Source organism: Lycium ferocissimum, chromosome 8 (assembly GCF_029784015.1).
Source record: "Lycium ferocissimum isolate CSIRO_LF1 chromosome 8, AGI_CSIRO_Lferr_CH_V1, whole genome shotgun sequence".
Taxonomy (NCBI): domain Eukaryota; kingdom Viridiplantae; phylum Streptophyta; class Magnoliopsida; order Solanales; family Solanaceae; genus Lycium; species Lycium ferocissimum.
The window spans coordinates 54,547,995-54,570,809 of record NC_081349.1 but is presented as its reverse complement, the minus strand read 5'-3'; positions in this window follow the sequence as shown (position 1 = coordinate 54,570,809).

Below are 22,815 nucleotides of genomic sequence, written 5' to 3'. Positions count from 1 at the left end.
CATAAGATTTCTCGTGTACAGAAGAAGAGATAGGCACAAATGGGAGAAATGATGAGGGGATACCAAAGGAAGCACCCGATATAGGTTGGGGTAAAGATAATATTCCGAGCGAACTTTGGATACTTGTTGTCGGAGTAAGAGTATTGCCTAATTGAGATCGGAAGTAAGGACGTGAGGCAAGTATAAATAGATAATGATATAAGTACACCCCTAAAAGGGGGAAGCGGGTGAGAGGAAATGCAAGGATGAGCTGGAAATAATCGACACAGTAATGTGTTTGATATGGATGCCTGAGCTACAAATGAGACCCTTTACTGAAATAAACTAGTAAGATCGGAAAACCAAGCAATAAGTGGATGAAAGTTAGGATGGTATTTAAGGCGGTGTGAGAAGTTTTTGCGAGAGACTTTGAATGACATAACGCTAGGAAGTGGATGCGTATGAGGACAAGAGTATGATAAGAAGACGATATGGAACAACTTAAGAGATAACAGGAAGGATAGCGACGCTATGCTAGATTAAGGGCCAAGATGTTGGCTATAAAGTTGTTCGTTAATGCTATTGCAACTTGTAAGTGATAAGAAGAGGGAGTAAGAAACCCTTACGGTAGGAAATGAGGAAGTTAAGGGTGACCAAAGGAAGGGAAAGGAATATGACAAAACAGGACGAGCAAATTCTAGTATGAACAAGATGTATAGAGCGGAATAAGCCAGAGCACGGAAGAACCATGTTTAAGATTGAACATATTTTATATAAGTGCGCAAGGACAGTGATGCCACTTGTAAGTATTGGTATGTAAAGCTTATCCTTCTTTCCTTTTGGCATGTCCTAGACGCAAGTAAGTTGTGATATGTTATGAGCCTTGGGGTAATTCTATTCTTAAAATCCGAGCATGTTTGTGATTCATAATTGCTTCTTGATGTTGGCATCCTTAATGTGGTCAAGCTATGGACCGTATGTCTTTGATACGATTGGATTTGAAATGCTATGTATACGGTTTGTTCCGAAAGGATCTTATGTCTACAAATGTCCGTAACTTTCACAGACGAACCGGATGGCTTTGATATGTTCCCGAGCGACGTTCGGAGGAAACTTGATTTGATTACTGTTTTGGCTTTTAAATGAGGGCTTGTTTGATCATTCCGTTGAGTCAGTAATAAGGATTTATGTGCGTATGGTTTCTCGGTTCGTAAATGATGTGTTTTTCGGAGGATGATGTATCCGGTTCGCCGAGCCCCTTTTGGCCGGGAACCGTGTATGGATTATGGTGTATGATGTGTCCGGTTCGCCGAGCCCCTTTCGGCCGGGTACCGTGTATATATGTATGATGTGTATTTCGAAATATGATGTGATATGATATATGATGATTTAATATGATATATGACGATATGATCAGTTGGTTTCAAACCCAGTGGTGGGGCAAACCCAATGGTGGTGCAAACCCAATGATGAGGCAAAATTCCACATTGGTTTAAGCAAATCCCACATTGTTTTAGGCGAATCCCACATCGGTTAATGTCAGCTCATATGATAAGTTATGATGTGACGATGTGCTACGGTATGTATATGTATGAGTTGTATTTCGGAAAGATGTAACGATGGTCTAAGCCAATTACTAAAATGAAGTTAGTGCGGAGGCCAGACGAGGCATGGTTATGGTTGAATGAAAGACTTGTTTCCATACGCGGCAGACGGACAAGAGAAGAGAAGACGGGGTAGAACATAAGGACTAGTAAAGCGGCGCGAGGCATTCCTTGGACTAATTAGAACACCTTCGCGTATTCTTACCGAGAGTGCAACATAATGAGTGACGGGAGAGTAAAGAGCGAGAGAGACCTTCGAGGTAGCGGACTCAAGGAGACACTTAGAATAACAGTGACAGTGGAAGTAGAAAGAACAGCGATTAGCGGCCTGGAAAATTTTAGAGAAAAGAGGAAATACTGTTCTCACGAATGGAAATTTGGAGAAAGGAGAGTATGCCACTCTCATGAATGGAATAAAGGAATCCACTGGATGTTAGGAAAAGGTTTATAGACCACTAAGTGACTTGAATATGAAAGCATATGCTATGGAACTATATGAATTGTCGGGAAGCTATACCCGACTACAATTATAAAGAGTCCGCACCGGAAAGCTAACAAGGAATAAAGACTGACGAAAGGACCGTTAATATGGGGAAATCGGAGATGTGAGCAAAGGGACAAGAAAAAGGGAGCACTGTAGGGCGATAGATGGCTATGACATGATAAGTCAAGGCTACAGTAATGGAGACAAGATTCGGATAAGAGTAAAATGTTAGCTAAATTCCGGTCAATTACGGGAAGGCAAGGAAGCGGAAAAAGTGGATTGCAAGCAATGAAGGAATCAAGTAAGAACGAGAAGAGATCGACGTATGTTTTAAGATAGGACTAAGTAATCGATAATCGAACCCTAAGGGGGATAACTGTTCCCAAGGAGGAAAGAGGTATTACACCCCGTAATTCCCGTACATTGGGATCGGTTGGAGGTATTGTCAATGAGATGCAAAGTCCCAGGTACTTGTGGTATAATTATAAGGGTCCGAGTTCGTGTGACGAAACAACGACAGAGAGGAGACGACTCGAGAGGCTGAAGAGAAAATGAAGAAGGAACGTAATCGATAGAAGAGATTGCATGCCGTGGTGATAAGGGAAACCCCCCCCCCCCCCCAAGATCCTTAGAAGACCTTACGAGACTAGTTGAACATTCGAGGACGAATGTTCTAAAGGGGGGAAGGATGTTATACCTCGCATTTTGTACATTTGAATATTCCGAGTTAATGGCGGAAGTTAAGGACAAGGTTATTTTTTTTTTTTTTTTAGAATGCATAAGTTGCGTATTCATTTTTTTATTGGTATGGAGTATTAAGGGTAAATTTGGAACAAGGAAAATTGGAGGCTAAAAGTTGGAATTTGGAATTTATTTCATGAAATAGCCATGAAAAGCCAAAGTGGCCATGTATAGTGGAAAGTGGGCCCCATCCATGGTTGGCCAATATTTTTATGCCATGAAATGGCACATGTGTGTACATTTATATGATATATATATATATATATATATATATATATATATATATATTTAGCAAGATTCAAATTCATCTTTTGAGACTTAAAGAAAAATTCTAGAAAATTTGAGAAAATTAGAAAAAAAAAAGAAAAAAAAAAGGCTTGCACATGACCGGCCATGTATATATATATATATATATATATATATATATATATATATATATATATATATATATATATATATATATATATGTGTGTGATGACACAAGAAGACACAATTCATCATTTTGAAAATTCAAGAAAATTCAAGAAAGAAAAAAAAAAAGAGAGAGAGTTCGGCCAGGTTGGCCGAGAGAGAGCCCCTATTTTTGATCATGGAAAATTCTTTTCTTCAAGCTTTTCTACTAATTGGAAGGTCCTCGTCGACGTGGAGTAGTTGTTGGAACAAGAAAATCATTCGTTGTTGCAATTCATCAAGCCTAGCCGAGGGAGAAGTTGAATGGAAAAGGTAAGGTTCAATCTTCTTTACATGTTTCATGGATGTTTGATATGTTGTAATGTGTAGAAATGAATGAAATTCATGAAGTGTGTGTGTGTGTGTGTGTGTGTGTGTGTATTGGCCGTGTGTGTGTGTTGTGTGTGAAAAAATGAATTAATTTATTTAGCATTTAGTTGTTGTTGTTGTAATTCTATAATATAAAATGGATGAAATGGTTTAAATGGAGTGTATGTGTGTGTTTGGGAAAATTAATGTGTTTAATATAGTAGTGTTGATGGAAAATGTTATTAGTATTTTGGTTGTTGATGAATTTTATGAATTGTGGAATGAATGTTTGATGATTCTTGTTGAATATGTAGTGTTGTGGGCTGTTTTGGAAAATTAATATGGTTTTAATATGTTATTGTGATTGATGGAAAATGTTCTTAAATATATGGAATTGTTGATATAGTTTATGAATTTGAAGAGCAGAAATGTATTGAATTGTTCTTATGTAGTTTATTTGAATATAAATGAAATGTTAAGATTGTGTAGGTTGGAATGTCTTGAACATTTGTGAATTGATTATTGATATTGTTATTATGATTGTTGGTTTGGTTGTTGATGATTGTTTTGGCCGAGTTGAATTCTCGGGGTTGATGGATTTATAGGGGAAATGCTGCCCAAATTTCCGTAGACAAAGTGTTACTTTGGTATTGGATGCTTAAGCGCTTATGGCTAATGGTTGATACCTAATGACGTTATTGTAGATCGTGAGAAGCCAAGGCATAAGTTTGGATTAGCTTAAGAGCGGCTAAGGTATGTTAAGGCTCGTCCCTTTCTTTCAAAGGCATGATTCTTAGATTACGATTTCATAAATGCTTCCATAACTTTGTTGTTTTCAAAAGTTTTGTTTTCAAAAGAATTTTGTTCCTAAACGAGTCCGAAACTACGAACGCCCGTAACTTTCACATATGGGCTCGGATCGCTTCGAAACCATCGTAGAAGATTTCATAACGAGTAATAATCTTTAACTTTCATAGGCGGGCCCGGATCGGGTTGATGCTCGTCCGTGGGCCCCGCGACTTTCCTTGTTGGTTCTAACGACCTATTTTTGAAAGAATCGAAATGTCCGTATCTTTCCAAAATCGGAGGTTTATGACTCCGTAAGCTTCCATGACAACAACGATGGATATGTTTTACAATGACAACGATGATGTCAAAAATGAGAATATTTTCCTACGATGAATATGATGATGATGATTCCATGTTTAAAGGCTCCAAGTCTATGATTTCAATGACGATATGAGAATGTTGAGCTATTTCTTGATTTCTCAATTTTATTCATGAATGATGACTATTTTTAAAGATTCTAAAGTATATGAATTGATGCCTTATGATCCTATTTTATGTTTCCTCGTGAAGTTATTCTTCATTGACAGTCTCACCTTATAATAATCGTTCCTTCAAGGTGAGACAAAGCGACCATGATTATTCCATAATACGATCGGAGGTTACCGACCTTACGTCACTCCGATAGATACATGACTTTCTTTGGGCTCTCATGCATGCTACTTATATGATATATATGATAATATGATATATGTATATGTATATGGGGAATATGGGAAAGGGCGAGAGCGTTATATACGCGTAACCACCGATCGATTGGTATAATATGACATGATACCGTCCCGGACGCGGGATCCCGGACGCGGGATATGTGGTTATGGATCGGGCCGCACGTTCCGCGAATATATATATATATATATATATATATATATATATATATATATATGGATATATATATATATATATATATATATATATATATATATGGATCGGGCCGCACGTTCCGCGCATTAAAGACTAAGCATGCATGGTTCCGCCTAAAAGGCACTCGGATGTACAAAAAGTTACTCTTTTATTACATATATATGGATCGGGCTGCACGTTCCGCAGCAATATAATATATATATATATATATATATATATATATATATATATATATATATGGATCGGGCTGCACGTTCCGCAGCAATATAATATATATATATGGATCGGGCTGCACGTTCCGCAGCACTAAACAGGCATGGTTCCGCCTAAAAGGGCACTCAGATGTGAGTTACTCTTTATCTCATGAAATGCCCTATGTTTTCGTCTTGTTACTACTCATGCTTTGTATCCTCTAAAATGTTTTACTCATGCCTTACATACTCGCACGTTGCTCGTACCGACGTCCCTTCTTGTGGACGCCGCGTTCATGCCGCGCGTGTACACCCGGATGAGTTGAAGATATTAGCGTAAGATGTTCCGGCGGGATTGGCGAGCTCCATTTTCTCCGAGTGCCGCCGAGTCGAGCATTATGATATGGTTTCATGTTCCATGTTAGAGACTTTGCGACGTGTCGTGTATGTAGTATGTCGGTTTTGTAAGCGGCTCCATAAGCCGATGTATTGTGATGCATTATTCTACGGGTCTTATACGATCCTGTGTCTTACTTGATTTGAAAAGGATGAAATTATGTACTCATGTTATGCTATGAGGGCCCAATTGTGAGTGCCACGAAAGGGTTCGCTCGGCCCTAGGTAAGGGTCGGTGCTTAAGTGGTGTGACACTAATCGTGCGGGCACCTACCTTATTATCACTAGTAGGCGAACCCTTACCCATTAACCCATTAATCACTTGCCAATTTCAACTACTTTAATCATTTATACTCTAACAATCAATAAATAATTGAATAAATAAATAGTCTAACCAAGTCATAAATGATAAATAATATAAGTGCGGAAGTCTAACTATTAAATTTTCAAAATCTGAAAGTCATCGTACAAGGACTCTAACCTGCAATGTCTAAAGAATGAAATATCTGTCAAATATAATAATAAATAATGTCTGGAATGAAAGCAGACATCTCGAAAGAAATATCTTCAAGTGGCATGGCATGGATAGAAGCTCACCCTCGGATCTGATCAAGCAAACTAGCTTCAAGCTAGAGATGAGGTCTGCGTGAAATCTCTGGAACACAATCTGCACTCAAAAAGGGTGTAGCAAGGTAGTATCAGTACAAACAGTATGTACTGGTAAGCACCATAGGCCGACTAAGATTAGTTGACGTATATAAGCATAAAATCAGCAAGTAAACAGATAGGTACATAATACTCAAATCCAAGTCACAAAGTATCCCATAACTAAATCACAGCCTAAGGTGAAGCTTCTAAACCACAAGTCTGTCCAGTCTCAATAATCTCACCCGATAATCACAAATCCAAGTTCTGACCCTAGGTAGAGTCACTAATCCACGATTTCCCTCAGTCAATGATCATATGTATACCACAACAGCCGTTTCCAACAAACCATACCAAAGTCAGAAATAAGAAGCCAGGTGATGTTGCAGAATAAAATGTAATGATGTGCCATGAAATGCAATGCAATGCACTGCCCAAATACTCCAAACCTGTACACACATGCTAAATGGTAATGTTTTTCCCAAATAGTCATGACCTGCAGGGGACCCATGGTGTCCATGTACCACTCGTTCCAGAATGAACCTCGGACCACGAGCTCACAACTAGGCCACATCGTCACCCCCTGTCAAATGTGCCTTAATAGATGTATATGTTCCATCTCAAAATCTCATCAACAATGCCTCATAATCAAATCACAATGAATAACTTAAGAACACATATCAAAGCGTAACAATGAAGTACAGTCATAGTAACACAAGTCATATAAGACTCACCAATAACTCTGCTCAACCATAGCCTACTTATACAGCTATCTCAATCAACCAGTGAAGGGTATATATGAACACCTTCCTTTCAACAATTTCAAACCATTTTCATAATGTATGAATGTATGAATGCATAAATGGTGTAAATATGGTAAATAAATGCACTAAAATAACGATGAAGGTACAAGAAGTCATAATGCCATAAGTCATATCAAGACTTAGATAAATCGACTCAACTATAAGCATGATCAACCAATGAAATCAAGTGCAAATAAAAGTGCAAGTCACAATGCTATAAGCCCTTCCAGAACTTTAGATAAGTCGCACTCAACCATGGAATGAATCATTCAAACCATCACAATCAACATAAAAAGTCTATGTCCCTCTTTACTTCCAAATATAATGAGTACACCTTACAACTAAGTCTTGTATCACCAAGGTGCTCCAGTTTCTCATATATCATCATCAAGACCAAGTCATAATTCAATATCAATATACATATGGAATAAGAAAGCATGCCAAGTATAATATCACCATCAATTGTAATTCACATGTCAAGTTTTCATCTGCGCATTATGATAAGTTTAAATCACAATTCAAGTCTAAACTCATTATCCTTCCTTTATCCGATGGTATGTGTCACAATAAAAGAGAATTGGATACAACACGTATCACAACACAACCGTTTAGGTAGTAAGTCTAATCACAATAATAGGGCAGCAAGCCACCATCAACAACAAACAAGCTAATAGAATTCCATCCCGAATCACATAATTATCAAACAAGTATTAGAATGTGGAATGACAATTACATAAATAGTAAGTTCAAAGAGTTACCCTAACAATTGGAATAATCCTTCAAAACCATATGCTGACGAGGATCAGCAATTCAGAGAGAGATGTATAACAAAGAGGATTTTAAGACTCAATGCGAAGTTTTATATTATCTTTTACGTTACCAGTGATGATGATATTTGTTACGGTTCAGTTTTACGCGTGGCATAAAAGTTACTTCGAATTGTGGACTCTATTTGGATTTTTATATTTTTTAGAGTTGCTACCTAATATTTTAAGGGAAATTAGGAAAATCGAGTTTAAAGGGTTTATTCAAACAAGCGAAAAATCCTTTAAAACCAGAGTTCGAGGTAAGGTTTTCCCAAAAGGTTTTTGTAAAAAATACTTAAGTCTTCATGGTTTTGAAATTCATTTCTTTCTACAATGCTTTATCACTTTACGAAATCAAGTTCTGATCCTTTGAGTCTAAAATCATTTCAAACTTTTATTTTAGAAAACGAAACTGTCCAAAACACTTTCCACTTCCAAATCCGTAATCAAATGTTTCTCTTTATCAAATTTATATACATATATATCTATTCCGTATACCATCATTTTTAAAAAGGATTATCAAATTGGAAAGTCATTTATCGTGTTTCATGCATCTTTTTTTTTTTTTTTTTTTTTTTAAGAATAAGTATAGAGATGCAGGGGATTGAACCCCGTGCTTCTCGAATGCAAAGCGAGTGCTCTACCATTTGAGCTACATCCCCATTTTTCGTGTTTCATGCATCATTTATTCTTTGTCAATTCTAAGTTTGAAAATCATTTGAGAGTTTCCTAATCCATTCTACTCGGTATATTGACCATAGTTCTAACCATCTGGGTTTCAATATTTATACAAGCATCCCTTACACATACATATACACATATATGAAAATAAAAGGAGAAAAGTTAGGCTGGTGGATGTACCTAAGCCCACCAGTTGCCATTTTCACCCATGATTGAGCCTTCTAAATGTCGGACTAGATAAAAGAAGAGTGTTAGGCCTCTGGTCCAATGGAGGTTCATGATGCATTGGCCCGAATGGTCCAGCAGCGAGGATTCCATGCGGAGGGGGGGGGGGGGGAGAAAATACCGGTTAGAGGGCATCTAAACTTACTAAACTATTTGAACACAATAAATATTAGCATATGATTATATGTATATCAATGCATATCAGTCATGATTTAATACATAAATAAAGCATGATATATTGGGGTATACATAACATACCACCTAATATATGCCAGGGTATGTAAAGAGTGTATATCGTGTATACTTGGTGTATATTTTGTCCCTAATGAACCAAATAAGGAAGAGGGAAGAGGAGAGGCATTTAAGCAAATAGAGATGGATGTTCATTTCAAAACAAAGTTCAATACCTCAGATTGTTATGATCCTTGTTTTTAAAGACTAGTGTATAGCAACTATTGTTTCAGTCACTTCTACAAGCAGAAAAACACATAATTTTTATGCTATATTTATCTCCTAAGCTCAATTTTCCAAGTCTTGTATTCAATCAAAGGTAACATCTAGTTTTAGACATTTTCCAGTTAGCAGCAACCAAACAGACCCTTGTTGAACAATCTTAAACCATGTATATGTTCATTCCTACACTAGATCCCTATCTGTGTAAACATAACAAATCTATACTAGAAATCATTGTTATAAGGACAAATCACAACAATAATTGGTTGGCATATGGGGAAAAGGATATTCATGTCAATCAACAAACACAATCATAACCAGAGATCTCTCTTCCCTTTTAATCATCATTTTTTCATAGCTTTTACTTGTTCATATTACATAGGGTCCCATAGGAAACATAATCCAACAAAGAGGAACCCCAGCAACCTAGGATCAGTTGTACTTGGCTGGGTGGGTGAACTCAAAGCCTTTCCACACCTTTCCCTAGCCCTGGGTAAGTCTCTCATTGTTTTACCATGCCTAAGTGACAACCTCTTAATTTTTTTTTTTTTTACATTTAAGTGATTAAAAATCTCTTTTCGTCTTAAGTGTGCACTGTCAGTTTAAACATTATCATTCATTCAAACAGAACTCAGGGCTCGTTTGGTACAAGGGATAAGGATAAATAATGCCGGGATTATATTTGAAATGAACTTATCCCAAGTTTGGTTGGGATAAAATGGTTGTATAACTAATCCCGGGATTGTAGTGTTATTTTATCCCTGTGGGAGGGTGAAATAGCTAATTCTAGGATAACTTGTTTCCAACTAAACGACCCCTTAGTGACATACATGCTCACATACAGAAGACAGACTGGGCACAAAAATAAAAAATATAGTCATAAGAGATCAGAGATCATTTTGTATAGGGCAGTGACTAAGGCTAAACAACATATAGGCATAGGTGTGATTCAAACTGAATTCAAACAGGGACATATGCACCTACCACTGAGTGAATATGCAACAGTGACAACTAAACACACAAGTAGACTCCTTTTTAAACTTAGTAGATAGAAATTTAAGCAAGGATGGGTACATGAGGACACTAATGACATATGACATGACTAAAGTTGGACACATAAAGCGTTTAAACCAGCTATAGAATAGTTAGTTCATCCAATAAGTGTCTGTTTGGATGATCTCTATGCTAAACAAACTTATATGCATGTTGATAACACAAATACTTAACCTAATTCATATTTTTGTTATATCATTTCTCAAAACACACTCAAACATGTTAACAAGGTAGCCATAATAACATTTAAGCTAATCTGGCATTGACATAAACCAACATGATCAAAGATGAAGTGCCAATGTAGTAACTTCTTAGCAAACAAGTTTTCCCAATGAGATATGCCATTAAACAGTGTGAAGAATGGTATATGCTAATAAAGTAATGGGAAAGTTAACACCAATCCACTTACAGAGCCTATAGGCGTGTTTGACTACTCATACACAACCTTTTGCTTAAACCATTAACACATAATACCAGGTGAACTGATTAGACTTGGGCTAAACTAGGGTCAAACCAATAGAGAATATCAGCATAGAGATAAATTAATATGAAGCTCCTCCATCAAATAAACTAATTTTCATGCTTAATCTAATTGATAATCCTATATGCTAGTTATTCATGAGGATCAGTGTGATTCTGAATTTAATCAATCCAGACAAGCAAGAATATAGCAAGGAGAGTAACCACTACACCTACTTAATGCATACATGATTAGCAATAGCCAAACTGAACTAGTGTGAGACATGCTCATAGGTAAAGTTTAATGCAAGTTTCAGAAGTTTCTAATGGTTTGAAACTATTTTAGCAGTGCATATAGCTTAAATGGGCATTGAACAAAAGTTAACATGCTTACAGTTACAACATGGATATTAACTAAACTCACACAAATTGTATAATGTAGCGTGTTGACTAGGACAAGGCCAAAAATAAGTTGATACCCCAATTAATCTAACACATACTTGACTATATAATGACTAGACTAAATGAATCAAAGTGTAAGACATGCTAACAATTGAATCAGACTAACAATGCAATAAACAATGTTCAACATTCAACTAAACAAGCATATCAAAGCCTAAACCTACTGCGTACACAACTGCACAACAATTAACCCTAACTAATCATGCTAAACTGGCATATGAAACCTATGAATAAACTAATCTACCAAATATGCTAATAACTTAATAAATATACTAACAACTAACACATAACTAACCCAAATAAGCACATAAATTACTAAAAATAAATGAAAGGAGAGAAATTTACCTTTCTTTTGCGCAGCCTTATCAAGAATGTAATTGGAAGCTCCTTATCCTTTTCAACCCCGAAAACTCAGCTACAAAAAGAATGTAATTAAAATTTTAGACTAAAGAACTCGATTACGTCAAGGGTTTAAGCAATTTATCTAATCCTAGTTAAATAGAGTTCTGTGCTAGAGATGTGAGAGTTGTGTGTGTTAATGTGAAGGGAATAGGGTTCTTTACATAGAACCCCAAAAATCCCAAAGTTTGGTTTTCAACCGTTGTGGGACTTTTGGGTTTTGAGGGGTTAATCTTGAATCCATGTGATTTAACAAAAATCAATGGCAATCGAGAAGAAAATGACAATTCATTAAGGATTCGTCCTTGCCTGAAAATTTATCGTTTCCGGCAATCCTGAAGTAGAAAGAGAAAAGAAACGAGGGGCGGCTAGGGTTTCATACCCTTTCCACTAAAAATGACCAAATGAGGTCTTTGGTATGTGACTTCATACTTATACGCGTGATTGGGCCTGGTCGGTCCATCTTGGACTGGGCTGGGTCGGTGTTTTTTGAAAGAAAAGGGGCACCGAATGCATATATGTGTATATACACGTATATATATATATACATAAAGGGGAAATGTCATCAAAATGGTTATCAATTGATTTAATAGATAGCCTAATCGAATCCCTTTAATTATAGACATATTTTAAACAAATTAACCATTGTAGCCATGTTTTAAAGTAAAATTAATTAACCCTTTTTTCAACTATGACCAATGCAAAGGTTAAATTGATTATTTCAATTATAGACTCAATTAAAACATAGCAAGTAATTGACCATTTCAATCATGGCCACAATTGACTCATGTAATTAACAAAAAAAAAAATTGAATTTTAAACAATTTTGGAAATAAATGCAAATATAGCCAAATAGATTATAAAATTAAGACATAATTTATAATCCATATAATTAATCATTTAACGGATTAAAATGTTTATCAATTGATCATTAATAGTTTTTTTTTAAAAAAAAATTAATTAACTAATTTTTCCCACTATTTTTGAATTTAAATCTTGATAAACATGTTTGAAATTATTAAAATATACCAAATATACAAGATGATATACATTAATATATTTGATGATATTTTTCCAAATGAAATGGAAAAATGTCACCGAAACAATTTTGTAAAATCATATTTGGCTTGTAAAATGTACATTTCACTCCGTTTGAGATTCATGAACTCCGAATAATTAAATAAATCTATTGGAGGTCAAATTAGGTGTCAACAACTACCTCTTCGGTGTTTGGGGATGGAAAGCCCGTCCCTGATCATCGAAATTTGACAAACCTGATTTTAGCCGACCAATTTCAAAATACTTCTCTTTTTTAAATGAAAATTTCAAATTTATGGCCGGACCCTGGTCTCTGGGTTTCCTACATATCTCAGGCTATATGAGAATTCAAGCCACTTGTAGTTTGACTCAATTAGACTTCTAAATGTAGGTTTCAAACAAATACCGAATCTTCCAGTGTCAAAACTGGAAAGCCCGGAGTGGTTTGTTTGAGTGTGACTGACTCTCTGATATTGAGTCTTCCTACATCTTAGGAGTCAAGTCACTTGTAGTTCGACTCAATCGGTGGAAAAGGGTATCCCTTATGTGGGAATGCCTTTGTGCTTTCCAGTGTGTGTTCGACCGGTTGCAAGATCTTTTTTTGAAAAGAAACCAAATAAAGCAAATTTATTCAAAAATCAAATTTGTGCGACTGAGCACGGGGTGGACAGATCTTCCAATTCCCTGGAGAGAGCTTTAGTCTCATGGGCACCCTATCTTGATTGGCTGCATAAGAAAAAGTTTCACGTTTGCTCCACATGTATCTGGATCTGATCTTATCAGCCTGCTCCTTTCCTTGGCGGCTGCAAACCTGCTTCCATCTGCCGGGTAGTATTGTGGTTGACCTCTTGGTCTTTATTTTGTTTTCACCACCCTTGTGTGGCCTTGTGATTGTACCTTCTTGGTTCAATCTTTGCGATGTGACCTTTTTGGCACCGCTTGAATGAAATGACCACCTTGGTCTTGCGTAATAGTTTTACCACCATTGCATGGTTTAGATGCATGGCCCTGTCGGCTGACTTCTTTAAAAGTAGGTTACCTTCTTGGAACTGTTTCGATTTGTTTTGACCTCTTGGTTATTGTTTGCATGAAATGGCCTTCTCTTCAACGTTTGACATGAATGGCCCTCTTGGCAGTGTTTGCATGAATGGCCCTCTTGGCAGTTGTATGAATGGCCCCTTTGGCAGTTTGTATGAATGTCCCTTGTTACGGTTCACTTTTATGCGGGTGCATAAAAGATACTAAGAGGTTGTGGACTCTATTCGGATTTTATATTTTTAGAGTCGCCACCTAATTTATAAGGGAAATTAGGAAAACCAAGTTAAAAGGGTTTTATCAAACAAAGCAAAAACCTTTTTAAATCAGAGTTCGAGGTAAAGATTCTGGTGATCTCCTCGGGAAGGTTTTAAGCACCCTAGTATGAGGATCCGTAGAATACGATTGACCTTCGAGCTTCAATATATGATTAATTGTGATCATTTGCTAAAAATGTTTTCTTTGTTGCAAAAATTGTCATATTAATATCATAACTCCATCTTTTTTGGTAAAAATATCTCCAAGGAAAAAAAGATTTGGTTTTTTGTGGAAAAATCTTACAAGGGTTAACATCACTACATTTCCGGACCAAAACACACTTAAGCTTTTCTCTTAAGTAGAGTTCCTACTAATTTGGTCTTAATGTCATGATTTTGTCCTTATAAGTTTTTATATATATATATATATATATAAAATAAATGCAGTATATCTCCCTTTGCAAAACAGCATAGGTTTTTCTATAAGTATAAATAAAGAAAAGGATTTTAATCATTTTATTTTAGGTCATTGGTCAACCATATTCCATACCAAAGCCATCTTATTCCCAAAAATAAAAGTTCAAATGTATTTCCTTTTGTTTTATTGCCTTAAGGTTTGGGCATTTGGCCCAAAATGGTTTGAAAATATCCTTAAGTCAATATAAGTTTGAAAAAAAATAATTTTTTTCCCACATTTGTATTTGCTGAAATCAAAATTTACTTGCCCAAATTCAACCCAAGTTTCTAACCTTATGGGTGTGCCCAAAATTGCTTACGTCCAGATTTTATAGTCCAAAAACAGTCCGTTTGTTTCCATGTTTTGCAAAGGGCATCGGCCCAAAAACAACTCAGTTTTTAATCCAAAAATCCATTAATCCTGCATATATTGCTAATTTTCAGTTTTATCAGTTGAAATATTTTGCAAAATTCATAGTTTACCAATTACATGAAACAATCATTCATAACCGTGTTTAATAAAATTGTTTTGAGAAAATGTTTAACTACTACGCGAGCTTTCCTAAATTCTAACGCATTGGGCTCCAATAACAATCCATGTTGTTTAAATATACAACCACTAAACATAACATATCTATTTATATATATACATGAATATGAAATGAATGAGGAAGAGTTAGGCTGGTGGGCCAACCTAAGCCCACCAGTTGCCATTTTCACCCATGGTTGGGCCTTCATTATTTTTTTCTTTAATTCGGACTCAATGAATGAAAGGGGTTGGGTCTCTATCCCAATATATTTTTATCAGAAGAAGATGAACCAAGTGGACCGTGTTGAATTCCCATGCAAACAAAGAAGGGGGAAAAAGGGAAATGCTGTTAGAGAATATCTATGCTTATTCACTAAATTACATAAAGCTTAAGTAGGAAATATAAACACATATAAATCATATATATATATATATATATATATATATATATATATATATATATATATATATATATATATATATATATATATACATACACACTAAATAAATAAGCTAAATTTCGTGGGAGAAAAACAGACAAGTATGTGAGCCCAAACAGGCAAGAATTACGAAGAAACTGACCCAAATATGTGAAAACACAAAGGTAGCAGATCCAAGTTTAAAATCATATAAAGGGCAGGCCCAACAGGAAAAGTAAATAAGAAGAAACAGGCCCAAAGCCTCTCCATAATGTATACAGGACAAAATTCACATGTTTAACTCAATGATATACAAGGTTTACCCCTTATATACACCAGGGTGTATACATGACATATATACCTTGTATATCTCAGGTATATTAACAAGAATAGCAGCACAGAATAAAACAAAAGGGAGTATGATAAGGAGATTAATATATATATATATATATATATATATATATATATATATATATATATATATATATATATATATATGAGAACTCATCCCACTTCAAAATAAAATAAAATAATATCTTAATGAACTTCAACATTACTTGAAATAAATCGTAATATGGGGTAAATCTAAGTTCCATTCAGCAACTACACTGTCAATACTTGAAACATAACATGCCAAACACATCAAGACGAAAGTTCGTCAATCAACATGTCTTTCTATATGCAGGGGTAAATTTGGTGCAAATAAGGCAATCAAACAGGGAAAAGTGATGGTACAAGGTCAAATATCAAGTCCGCTAGTATTCAAATCCAAGGGGACAAGGGGAGGGGAAAATATGAAAATGTCCTAGTCATGCTTTGGGTTTCATCACTCCAAGTCACACAAATAGTTTAGGAAAAAAACAAACATCATAACTAGACCGATGGCATGCTTTCAAATATTTATCAGTTTATGCTTAAGTGCGGAATTGAACCTCTATCTAAACAAGTATGCATTTGACATGTTCATGACAATATTGCAACATAGACTCTCATAAGACCTCATACTTGTCTAGTTTTAAGCTTATCAGTTACATTTAAACAAGGGAAAACATCTTTAAGATGAACAACAAATCTAGGTCCTTCGTCAAACCCAAGGTTCACATTCTCATGGTAAGCCAAACTGTAGATCCTTATCACACCAATACAACTAAAGTGTTTATAAGAGAGCAAAGGGGTTTATAGTATGGGAAGACAGATTTCATACTTATCATGGGCAAAACAAATTACATAAATAAGCAAACACATAGGATATAGAGAAAAAGTTAAAACCAACTTAAAAGTAAAGCATTTCAGATGCAGTAAGATCAACTTTAGCTCAAATTATGCACATAAGGCCCCAAAAGGATTAACAAGGAAAAGCAGGGTCAAATATGTTACTTAGTATCATTTCAATTCCAGGAGAGGGCTTATGCCATCTTTGGGATTTTCCAATCAAATGTACATATAACAGGTTCAATTTCCATCCAAATAGGATAACTCAATCATTCAGGGACACATAGTAGCATACATAGACTGATACTAAGAAAAAAGACATAGACATAAATGAGGCATCGCTGACCAAAGACATGCTTTATATTCAAGTGAGTTATGGATTTATTCCAACAGATACAAATGTAGTAAAACACATATGAACAACTTAACAATTCCAGACCATCACATATATGTCATAGACCTTAAGAGACTTCAAGTTAATAAGAAAAACATGAGCTAACTGATCACATAATTAACCCTAACTACATTGAACATGAGCTAAACATATAAAATTACTCTAATTACCAACTGATGGAGGCTGTGCGTTCACCAAATAGTATGGGGGACCTGGTTGAGTACTAGTTCCCTTATGCAGTGCAGTACAAGAATCAACACAAGATTTTTACATGAAAAACTCTTTGCTCAAGGGATTAAAAATCACGACCTACCCCAGTAGGATTTCAACGACACTAACCGAGCAAACTCAGGTTACAACTCTATTGCAAGCTAGAAGTTAACGCCCATAACCCCTCGCCTTTACAATAATGCTTATGCAACCCTTAAACTTAACTACCCCTAGCCAAGCACACTAATACACCTAGACTCACTCCAACCTAGTGTACCACTTAGAGGCACCCTTTGAGAATTCACCACAGTGACTAGCTCTAGCCACACACTAATACAACTAAGCTAACTCTAGCCTAGTGTACCTTTCAAGATCTTGTAGAACCAACCTTTAGAATTTAGAGCACCTACAAACTAACTTCTTTTTATGGAAGGGTAGGTTTATAGTTTAAGCACAAAAGAACAAAGACTCAACAACCTAAGGATCTAAAACATCTTCAGTTCTGGATCAAGTCCTTCGAGTTGCTGCGGCTCTATTCTTGAGGAACACCTTGAAAGGTGGAGACTTGCACTTTGGATGGAGAAATTTTTGGATTGTGCAAGAATGAGTCTTCTCTTGGAAGATGATGTCTTTACATGCACAGAGAGAGAGAGAGAGAGAGAGTAGAGAGGACCACTCATGAAATCTTGACCGTTAATCAATCGGCCTTGCTGAGGTACTGCCGTACAACTGCATTGTACTTTTCAGCAACACACTTTTTAGCTGTGGATTTGGACTTTCAGTTTCAGCGACCAAGACCTTTATCTGGAGGAACCTGATTCCTCATCTATTTCTCGAACAAGTTGTAAGTACTGGATACACTTCAGTAGCTCTACAGCTGCATTGTTGGCTGAGCAGGATGGAAACTTGATCCGATCTGGTCCTTCTGAATCAACATATCTGGTCTCTTATATAGGAGCAAATCCTGCAGGCATCTGATCCTTCAAGGAGCATGTCAGAAAAGCAGCATATGAGATATTATAAGGTTAACCAAGTTCAGACAGGTGAACCTAATTGTATCTGGTTCCTTAGGGTTTTTCATGTCATTTAAACATATCATTTTTTATTAATTTCACCTTTTTTTGATGATGACAAAGCGACATCCTTTATATTCCCCTTAACAACCAGATCCCTTACCCAACTACCTCATTTGTTCCCCCTGAGACATAGACCTCGAGATACATAGTAGTATTCTGGTTCATTGAGTAAGATTTGTTAAATCATCAAAACATGTCATGGCATATCAATTTCCCCTTTTTGATGATAATAAACTTATAGAAAAAGTTCCCCCGATGTACCAGATTTCCACCTATTCCTCCTTCGGATCAGACCTTTATTTGCCCAGCTTGCAGTCCTCTTTCCCTTTATCACCGTTCCCCATATCTTCCACATATGTCGCCCCCACATATGTCGATTATATTTTTGAGATTGTGAGATGTATAGAGAGGCCATATTGAGGACTGGGTTTCACCAAGTTCTACAATCATCAAAACATATAACATATAGTCATTTCCCCTCTTTTTGATAATGACTAATCTCTCCCTCATTCTTCCTCCCTTTTTCCTACCCCTTTGTTTTCTTCCCCCTTTTGGCATCATTAAAAAGAGTAATAAAAGTAGCATAGGCCAAAAAGAAGCTTAGTAGCATTAACTCATGGCCACTAGGGCAACACAACATAAGCAACAAATTTTTAGATCATTGCACAAATTAGAGTAATTTCCCAGATTAGATTAAGCGTATCAAAATATAGTAGTCTTAGTCAGTACAAAATACAATGCTTAAACTGCCATGAGTGCCATAGTCATTAAGCGATGGAATACAAAAGGACAGATATTCAAGGGGACTAGGAGGGGCTCAAGAACTAAAGAATAGTGGGGCTAGACAAGGGATGCTGCTATCTCTTATCTAAGCGTCGGCTTCCTTTCAGCAACACTGAGACCTGGTTTCTCTTTCCTTCTTGAGAATTTTCATTTCTCCATGATTACCACATCATCCTCAATGTAATATCATACACAACGGGCAACCAAATGTGCATAATAGGCTGGTGGAACCACGGAGACTGAACGTGTGCACCTTGCATATATAGCATAGCCAGTGTGTAGCTACGCCGGATCCATTCTCATCAACCAATATATGGTAATAAGCTGGACGGCTAGTACCTCATATTTTAGCGTGGTTATACTAGTGAACATCAGGCTCCATAAGGTGGAACATCTTGGTATCTGTCACAGTACCTGGCAAGGTGTTTCCATCCTTGTCTGTCAAGTTGGGATCATTATGATTTGCAGGGAGCAGATATGTATGATGTCTCTTCTGCATTATGATAAGGGTTACTTGTGACAGATATCTTTCTTCTAATGGATTACATGCCTTGCAGATTGCTTCCATTTCTTCCCTAATAGGTTCCTTCCCCTTCATCAGTTTAGTCATTAGAACCGTCTGAGTTCTTTCACCTCTTTCTTTTTCCTTCAAGGCCTCTTCAAACCCCTTAACAATTTCAGTTCCACTTTCCATGATATTAGATCTATTTCTCTCCCCCTCATTTAGAGTCATCGAGGAGAAGGTCTACACAGGGCTCATAGAGTCCTTTATCTGTTCTAGAATGATCGATAGAAGTGGGGCTTACCAGAGTCAGACTATCTTTGGGATCTGGTAGTGATATGGTGGGTTTTAGATTCTGTCAAGTGAGGAAGAATGGTTCAGATTTAAGATATGGTAAAAAAAAAATTGGCAAGATCTGAAGAAGGAACGATTTTCTTTTGAAGTACAAAGAGGTTCAGGATGGACAGGCATTTAAAGGGCTTAAATTGGAATAGGAAGCAGAAGAGTCTTTATGACATGGCATTCTAGATAGTTTGAGACATATTAAGCACTGAAGAGACTACTAACCTGAGTCATAGACACCAGGTCCCTTGACAATTTTGAAGACGAGGCAAGAGCTCTGAGATATACAATCTTACTTATGCTTGTGCTGTCCTAACGCTACAACGTGTGTATACTTGGAAAGATACAAGAGTGAGTTAGATGCCACCGAAAAACACCTTTTAACATTGTACCTTTCCTCTTAACATAGCCAAGCCTGAAGAAGTTTGAGGAAAAGAAACAAGTTGAGCTCGATCAAACCCATCTCCTATAGATTGCTGCCTTGGTGAAGATATCTGCTACCTGGTCCTCTGTCTTGTAGAATCAGCTTTTAGCAAGTAGAGTGATAGAGGGACCAGGTTCCTCTATGTCTTCTGGAGATTCTGCTACTTCTTCTATTATTGTAGGGACCAAGTTCCTCTGTGCCACATTTTCAGTTCATGGGAGGATGTCTTACCATTTTTTTTTGCCACGGCCAAGAATGTGACCTTTCTTTCCATTTCCAAAAGACACACTCCCTCCTTGGTAGGCCTTGAGTGAGAGGAAATCATCCACTCTTTCAGTTATATGCCTTGAGCAGTCACTATCCAAGTAAACATTATTAAAATAATTTTTGACTGCCTCCTCTCACTCCAGCCTTCTTCCTTTTTCGGGGACTAGGTCGTTCAACTCGAGGTTTCTTTTTAATCTTTGGACCTGCTACAGAACTAGCCTCACAACTCTTCATAGGAATATAAGGACCATCGCAAATAATATCCCACAGCTTAGATCCTCAGCCATGATAGAGTTATACCTTCTTTCCTTCCCCCATCCATAATATTCTCTATTGGATCTTGCTGGTCTGGTGATAGATTCTCTGTTTGGTGAACTAGCCATGATGGAGATCTTTTTCTGGGTGTTAACCGTTTAGAAAGAACCTGCTATGATACTAATTGATGGAGCCTGTGCATTCACCAAACAATATGGGGGACCTGGATGAGTACCAGTTCCCTTAGGCAGTGCAGTACAAGAATCAACACAAGATTTTTACGTTGAAAACTCTATGCTCAAGGAATTAAAAACCACGACCTACCCCAGTAGGATTTCAACTCAACTAACCAAGCAAACTCAGGTTACAACTCTATTGCAAGCTAGAAGTTAACTCCCATAACCCCTCACCCTTACAATAATGCTTATGCAACCCTCACACTTGACTACCCCAAGACAAGCACATTAATACACCTAGACTCACTCTAACCTAGTGTACTACTCAAAGGCACCCTTTGAGAATTCACCACAGTGACTAACTCTAGCCACACACTAATACAACTAAGCTAACTCTAGCCTAGTGTATCACACAAGAGCTTGTAGAAGCAACCTTAATAATTTAGAATACCTAAAAACAACTTCTTTTTATGGAATAGTAGGTTTACAGTTTAAGCACAAAAGAACAAAGACTCAACAACCTAAGGACCTAAAACATCTTCAGTTCTAGATCTGGTCCTTTAGGGTGCTGTCACTTTGTTCTTGAGGAACACCTTAAAAGGGGGAGACTTGCACTTTGGATGGAGAAATTTTCTAATTGTGCAAGAATGAGTCTTTTCTTGGAAGATGATGTCTTTATATGCACAGAGAGAGAGAGAGAGAGAGAGTAGATATGACCACTCATGAAATCTGGACCGTTAATCAATCGGCCTTGCTAGGAAATCTTCTTGTATTGTACCGCATTGTACTTTTTAGCAGCACACTTTAAAGCTGTGGATTTGGACTTTCAGCTTCAGTGACCAGGACCTTTTTCTGGAGGAACCTGGTTCCTCATTTTTTCTTCAAACAAGTTGTAAGTACTGGATACACTTCAGTAGCTCTAATACTGCATTGTTGGCTGAGCAGACTGGAGACCTGATCCCATCTGGTCCTTCTAAATCAGCATATTTGGTCTCTCATATATGAGCAAATCCTGCAGGCAAGGAGCATGTTAGAAAAGCAATATATGAGATATCATAAGGTTAACCAAGCTCAGACAGGTGAACCTAACTGTCTCTGGTTCCTTAGGGTTTGTCATGTCATCAAAGTATATCATTTCTTATCACTAACTAAACTAAAATTAACTAACACATTTACGTGTTCAACATAAACCAATACATAAAACACATAGCAAGCAAACTTGAAAATGATGAAAAACTAAATAAAAGGAAAGTGGATTACCATTTCTTGGCGCAGCCTTGATTGAGAATGGAATTAAAGCCTTGAATTCTCCTAATATCTCAATCAATTTCAAGTCGACGACATCAAGCAAGCAATATTTCTTGCATTGGATGATATTTACACAAAGAGGTCTATTTTGAAGCAGATCATACAAAATAATCCAGCCCTTGATAAAGCGTGTGGGAAATCTTATCTGGTCACTCGATCAGGTTATTCGTGCCATGCCCCTAGATGAAAAGGATTCAAGCGGTTCAAATGGCCAAAGGCTTCAGGGGAAAAATCTTAGTTCAGAAGGCGCACAAAATATTTTAGAAGAAGAAACCCAGGCAA